Source organism: Geospiza fortis, unplaced genomic scaffold (assembly GCF_000277835.1).
Source record: "Geospiza fortis unplaced genomic scaffold, GeoFor_1.0 scaffold102, whole genome shotgun sequence".
NCBI classification, from domain to species: domain Eukaryota; kingdom Metazoa; phylum Chordata; class Aves; order Passeriformes; family Thraupidae; genus Geospiza; species Geospiza fortis.
In genome coordinates, this window is record NW_005054373.1 from 3247450 (window position 1) to 3255391 (window position 7942).

Here is a 7942-nt window from a genome sequence, read left to right on the forward strand (position 1 = left end):
GGGCGAGGACAGAGCGTGGCTTTTCGGCTGCCGCAGCACCGGAGGCCGGGGAGCAACCGGGAGGGGGACAGCGGGGTGTCCCAGGGCCCCGACAGCAGGGTCACGCTGGGCTCCTCACCGCCACGGAGCGCCGGCCCTGCGGCCAGGCCCAGGGCTTGCCAGGCTTCTGCTCTGCCGCCGCTCCAGGGCTTTCCCCTTTCCCCTGTGCGGCTGCCTGAGCTGCCTCCTGCCCGGTCCCGCTCCACGGGCTGTCTTCCACTGGAACAAAAGCAAAGAAAAGGCACATTAGAGGGGAGCGAAACTGCATCTGGCCCCAGAAGTTGCTTTGCTGTATTTGTATTTTTTTCTCCTCCTCTTTTCTTTTAACGCGGTCATTTTGTGAACAGAGGGCAGCAGGAAGTTGGCTCCAGCCCCTCTCCCGCGCAGCGGTGCCGGCCTCAGCAGCTCTGGTCCTCAGCTGCAGAGCCTCCGGACCCTCCCTCCCACCCTGCCGCTGCCTTTTGTTCCCACAGGACCCAGCCAAGGTGCTGCTTGGCAGGCCAGGGCGGTGCGGGCGGCCCTGTGTGCCTGGCACCATCGCCCGGCCCTGTCGTGGCCGCTGTCACACCGGGGCCCAGCGGTGGCTGCTCTGACAAAAGCAGAGGCGTGTGTCCCTCTTTCATCTCTCTGCATTGACCCCCGCCCCGGGTGCTGTCAGTGTTGTGCCAGAGGCCAAGAGCAGCAGATTTGCTTTGGGCCTGGCCAGTGGTTGAAAGGCTTCAGCGGGAATCGCTGAATCCCAAACTGATGGACGCACAGCTGGCTGCGTCAGCCTCCCCGTTAACACCTCCTTCCGCTTTCCAAAATAACAGTAATAGCAGTAATAATAATCAAAAAAATGTTACATGGAGAAGCAGAAAAAAGACTAGTGGGCTTTTATATCAACTTTATTTACATGCCGTGTTTTGTTCTGCGGGGGCTCGATCCCTCGTGGGAGCGTTTCCCTGCCAGCGTTGCTTTCTCGTCTGTGGTGGGAGAATTTTCGGCAACCATCTTCTGTGGGTGCTGGCGCCGGCCCTGCCGGGGCTGGAGGTGTGTTTGCGCTGCAGAGATCGATTCTGGAGGGACAGGCTCGGGAGAGGCTGAGCATTTCAGAGCTCCTGCATCCCTTCACCAGAGCATGGCCAAGGTTTGGCCTTTGTGTGGCTTTGCTTTGGGGGCCGTGCAGCTGTGGGTGCGTCCGGCTGGCAGGAGAAGTGGGCTGTGAACAAAGCTGGGTCACGGCGGGTCCCTCTGGCCCAGCACGTGCCGGACCCCTGTGCTGCTTGCAGGCTCCTGCGACTGATGGCTGTGGGGGCTTCAGCCTGGGAGAGGCCCCCGGGGCCACGGCAGGTGCCTGTGGAGGCTGTCCCCGCTGTGCCGCTCCTGTTCCTTAAGGGGGGATCATTCCCCATGCCGACTGGGAGCCCTGGGGGAGGCTGTCCATCCCTGGGGAGATGCAGGGGGAGACTAGAGAGAGGAGCTCCTCTCTGGGGAGCAGGGCTGCCCTTCTCTCCTCCCTCCCTGCTCGACAGCCAAAATTCAGGCTGGGTGTCCAGCGCATGGCGGCAGTGATGGGGCTTTCGAGGGCTGTCGTGGCAGGAGAGTGGGAATCAAAACATCTGTGCGCAGGCCTGGGTGCCGCAGCCTCTAATGGCTTTGACGGAGCTGTTGTGGTCTGTTGTCTGGAAAATCTGCATTCTGCGCCGTGCCCGAGGGGGCCGCGGCACCGCAGACCGTGGCGGTACCTAAATATAACCGCCTCGCGCCGAGGGGTGAGGTGAGGGCAGCGGGAGCAGGCCGCCCGCTCGCCTTCTGCTTTGTCTCTGATCTGCGATTCAGGCATTTTTCTTTGCTCCCGAGGTTGGGTTTGTGTGTAGGCAGGGATTGAAGAAATAGATAAATTCCAGCTAGTTAAAAAAAAAAAAAACAAACAACAAAACAGGGTGGATGAGTCGGGCTTCCCTCGCTGCCAGCAGCGGTCATGCTGCTGGGCTGGGGATCCCACCAGCCCCGGCCACCCCTGCGTTCCTCGTTCCCCTCGGAGATGCTGCGGGTCTTGCTGAGGTCTCGCTGCACCGGCAAGAAGCCAGAGCTTCCAGCGCTTCCTTGTTGGCTGTGCCGGACAGACGTGTCCATCTGTCGGTGCGGGAGGTGGGTGCTCGTCACCGCAGCAACGCTGGCTGTGTGCAGGGCTGCGAGCGCCAGGTGTGCGTCGTGCGTGTGCCAGAGGTGGCTGTGAGCACAGTCCTACTTTGATCCCACACTAAATTATTTTTTGGTTGGGGATGTAAGAAGGGAGCTCAACACAGGCCGCAGCTAGTGGTGGCTGCCGCTGTGTTCCAGGCACTGCTGAGGTGGAGGGACAGTGGGAGGATAGCGGGTGCTGTTGGCAGGCTGCGGCCACCCGGCTTTGCCCTTGAGTTTGCTGCTGGGAGAGACACTTGGCTGTTGATTGTAATTTCATTATGTCACAAGTGCCAAACATGCTTCTTGCTATGAAAAGGCAAAGAGGACCCAGCAGTATTTTTCTTTTTTCCCCCTGGAAAACAAACATTTCACAGTGTTCTGAACTGCATGGTGCATGTTACTGTTGAACATGAGGATGCTGGCCTTGTGGTAACCAGGCTTTCAGGTATTAAATCTGGTGAGGGCTGAGCTGTGCAGGTTCCTTGGCTTGGCAGTAATGCTGGAGCAGACAATGTGCTTGGCAGCTCTGGTAAAAGGTTTTCTCTGTCCTCCACCTGCCGTGGTGTCTGGGAAAGTGGAGACTGCAGGGCCTGTAACATGTTAGCTCTTAGTGTTGATTTACGTAGCGCAAGCGTGCCTGCTGAAGCATCGGGTCCCTGCCCAGGGAAGATGGGAGCTATTCCCAAACCCTCAGGTCCCAACAGCAGCGTACCCTGTGTTCTGCCTTGGGCTTCCAGCTGCGCTTTCCTGGCTGGTGGCAGCCTGGCTCTGAAGTGGCTGGTTGGGTTAGTTGGGTGGCAGGGGGTTTAACCCTCCTTCCACGCTGCCTTGTGCAAACAGCGGCGCTCGATGCGGGCTTGGCGCACAAACAGCATGGCTGATGGTGACATGGCGATGGCGTGCTTGAGCCTGCTGGGCCGGGCTGGGCTTCCTGAGTGACTGTGACGTCTGGTGCTGGGCTCGGAGGGTTTGGGTCTTCTTGTTATAGTGGAGTTGAGTGAGGAAGGGGGAGGTGAGCAGGGTGCGGAGGCACAGCTGGCTGCCTGCCATCAGGTGCAGGTCGTTTGGGCTGACGAGTGCGGTCCGGTGCATGTTGTTTGAGATGATGCAGAATCTGGGGCTTCCTGCCCAAGTTGTGTTTGCTGAGGTACCATGTGGTGAAAAAACATGTCGGCAGGCCTGAAGGTTGGTTCAGGAGACAGAGCAAGGGAAGTGCACGGAGCTACTTGGTGTATAAGAGCTGCAGAGTCTGCAAACCAGCCCTGCTTCTGCAGTGTGAAGGTATTCTGGATTCAGGCTATGCACAGCAGCTTGTGTATTTCTGCTGTACCTCGGGTGTTGCAGAGGCTGGTGCCCAGCCCCTTGGACGCCTGGAAAGCAGAGCAGGGGCTGTGCCGTGCTGGGTGCAGGAGGCTCCTGCACCATGGCTGCGGAGGCGATGCTGCCGGGCTGTGGTTCCTGGGCTGCGCAGTGCTGGACAGGGCTGGGTGTCAGTGCCGGCGCAGGAGCTGCTCTCGGGTGAGCTGTAGCAGTGTGCTCGTGGCTGCTGGAGTGGTGCTGCCAGGCGGTCTCGGCTCCCGATGGGGCTGAGGCTGCCTTGTGCCGTGCCGTGTGGGTGAGCGAAGGCCGGGGAGCGCAGGGCAGCCGGCCACCATGTCCCCGTGTCCTTGCACGGTTCCCACCGCAGCCCCTGACTGTGCCAGACAGAACTGTAGATGTCAGGCTTTGCACAGAAAGGAGAGCGGGGAGGGAGGGCGAGGAGGAGGCACAAGCGCGCAGCAGCAGGGCTGTGAGGTTCAAATTAACCTTGTGCTTTGTTGGTGTCGGAGTGAGGCACCCCGGCCACCAGCACGGTGCGGGCCCGCTGTCATTCACACCGGGCTGTGTGGAGGAGCAGGGCCAGCAGCAGCCCAGCAGCAGGGTGTCCCTCCCGGTGCTGCTGGGTTGGGGAGCTGCAGGTGCCCAGGACAGTGTTGGGCCCTGGCAGTGGAGATGAAGGTGCCAGTGGGACCCAGGGACTGGCAGGGCTCACCGTGTCCCCAGGGTGCTGCAGCCAGTGCCTTCACATCTGACTTTGAGGAATGGGTGCTCTGGCCTTTCTTCTGGAAGCTGGGTCTGCAGCACCCAGACATGTGCTCCTACAGCTACTTCAGATGTCAAAGCCTAAATTTCTCCTCTTTAATTTTCTCCTGTTAATTTTGTCTCTTTTAGTCTTACATACTTCCTTCCCCAGTTCCTTTCTTCTTGCCGTTTTTCATCTTCCATAGAGACAGTTAAAAGCAGCTTAACACCGTGAGCTTGTTTGGAAGTCAAAAGATCCGTTTCAGCTCTGACGCTGACTTTGGGCAAGACACCAAGTGTTTGCCTCAGCTGGAGGATGAAATGGGATGATGCGTAGTTCACATGCAGGGACTGTAAGTGGAGGTTAATTGTGAAAAATCACAACATGTTTTAAATCCCCAGAGCATTGTTGCATCCTTAAATTTCAAGTGGGAGTACCTGCTGTGCTGGGGGTAGCTGTGGAGCAGAGGGATTGTCCAGAGCACCTCAGCACCTCCCAGCAGGGCGTCGTGCTGGAGACCTGTGCTGTGGTACTGGAGAAATGGAGCTGGTTGGTCCTTGTTTTGAGACACCATCTCATCCCTCCTGGTGTTGGTGCTTTCTGGGGCACAGAGCACTGGGGTGGAGGGCTGGTCGTGTTGGCTAGGATTTGTAGTGCTAGAGAGTCCAAGTAGAGGCAGATGTGAAGGTGTAGGCAGGTGTACGTTCTGAGCTCCTGTGGGCATGGTGCTGGGCCTGCAGCACAGCTGGAGGAGGCAGCGGCTGGGTTGGTTGTGTTACTGGTCGAGGAGTGGGGATGGTGCGCAAGAAGCACACACTGCCCCACAGCAGTGCTGCAGGAGGGCCGGCAGGGTGGGTTTGTGGCAGTCCCTCATGGCTGGCAGAGGGCAGAGCAGGTGGTGAGCTGGGCATTGCTGCCAGCCTGTGCCCTTTGCTGGCCACGGAGCCTGTCCTGAGCTGTGTGCTGCGGTGGCATGCCAGCCCTGGGGAGGGTGGTCAGCACCACGTGCCCCTCTGCTATTTCACAGAGCAGTTACTTGGTGAATAGCAGTGCCTGTCTGAAGGAGCTGCCACGGATTTTTTTTATTTCCTTGCTTGCTTTATTTTAACCAGCCTCTCCATTGTTTCCTCTTTATTTTGGGTGACGTGGAAGTCCCGGAGGTTAGCATGAGATGCTGGAAATCACCCAGGTGGTGGGTCTGGTGCCAGCGCAGCCCTGCGTGAAAAGCTGCCTTGATGGCAGGCTTGCAGCAGTTTCACCTGGAACTGCAGATGTGTGAACAACAGAGCCAAGCTCTGGGAGTGCCTGGGGGATTGCTTGGAGCCCATGCAGGAGGAGGAGGAGGGTTGAGCTCTGTCCTGCGCAGCAGTGGCTGGGGTCAGCCTCACAGGAGGAACAGCATGACTGATTGCTCTTCTCTTGAAACCTCCCAGCTGTGCCTAGGGCTGCAGACCTACTTGCCAGAAGCCCCCTGCATGGTCCTCCAGCTCTTAGCAGTGCAACTGGAAGTGTCCAACCAGCCATTTCTCTAGCATGTTCCTCTTCTAAGCATCTCTTTGTGTCTCTGGGATGATGGGATGCTCTCTTGGGACTGGAGGTTTCCTTCCTTGCGTCCAAGTAGCCACTGGCTGTGTGGATGTCTGCTTACTTTAGGCAGGAACTGGATGTCAGGATTCTGGTTTTTATCCTCCCAGCAATCTTTTTCTCAGGCCCTTCTTGCTTCTGGATACGAAGCCTATGAAGCAGCAATGATCAGTGAGATGTGTTTGGTGAGATTCCTCGAGAAGCACTGGCTGTCCTCTGGAGAGCTGAAGTTCCCTACAGCTAGAGAAATGAGTGGGGAAGTGTCAGGCACAGACATGGGTATTTTACTGTTGGTGGTGCTCAGTGGGTCTTCTGCATTTTAAAACAAAAAAAATGTGGAGAAACCAAAAAAGCTCCAGCTGCCATTGAAACATAGTGTGCCAGGGGGTGGAGGGGAGGAGTATTCTGGTCACAGTTTTCCCCTGTGCAGATATTTGGGATATTAAAAGCTGTGTCTATGTCTTGTTGAAGGCCTTGCTGGACTGTGGAGTAGGACTGGGTGATTTCTCAACTGCTGCTTGAACTTACTTGTGTTCAGACTCAGCTGTCTCCATTAATGGCATTACCTGGATGTTGAACAGTCCCAAGTGATGCCCTTGGCTGCCCGTGGCCAGCACAGAGGGGATGGGGAGCTGAAGTCAGCCCCATGGTCCAGGTCAACATGAGGAGGCCAGGGCAGTTCTGAGCCCCAGAGATGGCTCCTGACTCCCTGGTGACTGGAAATAAAAGGACTGAGAGTCTTAGTGTGCAGGTCTTTCACAAAAGGGGAAGAAAATGGTAAAATAAAGCTTCTTTCAGTAGAAATAGCTACAGTGAGTACTGTGGGAGAAAGGACAGAGGAGCTGTTCTTTAATGTTCCCATGGTGTCTTGAGTGTGAAAGTTTTTTTGTTTGGTTGGTTTTATATTTTAAAGTTCCTTCTTCCTTGTATGAGCCTCTTGCACAGCAGAGGAAGAGAAACACTTAACAAAAATAGAGCCTGTGTTTGCCTAAAATGAGGTTGCTGTGGCATGTTTAGGACTCGAGACTGTGACTTTGAAGCTGACTGCATTTCATGCTGCTGATACCCTTTTAACTGTCTTAGGTAAACAGTGCAGTTGGGCTCTGAGAAGTGTCTGGTGAAAACTGTGCTTGGCTCCTCATTCTCACTGGTTCAGAGGTTTTCAGAACAAATACCTTCTGCTTACCAGCACTCTTCCTGCTTAGAAAAGTTTGCATTGATTTATTATTATTTTTTCATAGGATTTACTTGCACATTAGAATGCCCCGTGGACATTATTTTCAGTTCAAGGAGGGTTTATTTTAGTTTGGCTTAATTGAATTGGAAACAGTTATGAGCTGCACCAAAGCAACTTGGATTTCAAACCAAAACAGGAACGTCCTGTTCACACGAGCAGGTTCACACTGCTGTGTTTGCAGCCTGCACTGAATTCCCCTTGTTTACCTGTGTGCAGGGACTCTTGGCAAGTAAATCACAGCGAGGGCTCAGCGGTGCTGAGGCAGGGCCTGGAGAGGCTGCAGGGGCTGGTGTTCTATCTGTGTGTGACACTGATGCTGCTGCCAAGCCAGCCTTGCCCTGGATGCTTTTTCCTTTTGCTGACACAAAGCTTTGGGGCAGTGGCACGGGGAAGTATTGTAGGGAAGGGACCTGGGTTAGAAAAACTGCTAAAGGATGGAGGGAAAAGAGCTTCCTCAAAATATTTTTATTTTTGGTTGTTTTTTTGTCAGCTTCCCTTTAATTTGAAATAATTGTGTGATACAGTTTGAAATGGCTTTGCTGGAGCAGAGGGGAACAGGCAGACAGGACCAAGGACTATTCCCAGAGGAGGGCTCACTCTGCTGCTGCCCCAGCCAAAAGCTTGGTCCCTGTGTGGGGCTGGGACCCAAGTGTGCATTTGGTGTAGGGTCCTTGCGAGGAAGGCACTGCTTTTAGTCATCTTTACTGTATTACTATTTTACCCTTTCAGGAGTGCAGTATGGTTAAACTTAGAGGATCCCTGTGCAGCCCTTTGACCCAAGGTAACTGAGCTGTGGCTGAGGCTTAGGCTTAGCTGAAGGATGAGCTGCCTCTGCCATGGCAGGACAAGCT

At 55.5% G+C, this 7942-nt stretch overlaps 1 protein-coding gene across 1 annotated transcript in view; it reads left to right on the forward strand.

Moving 5' to 3' along the window:
* ZFHX3 (zinc finger homeobox 3) overlaps positions 1-7942 on the forward strand; it is a 123685-nt gene that overhangs the window by 371 nt on the left and 115372 nt on the right.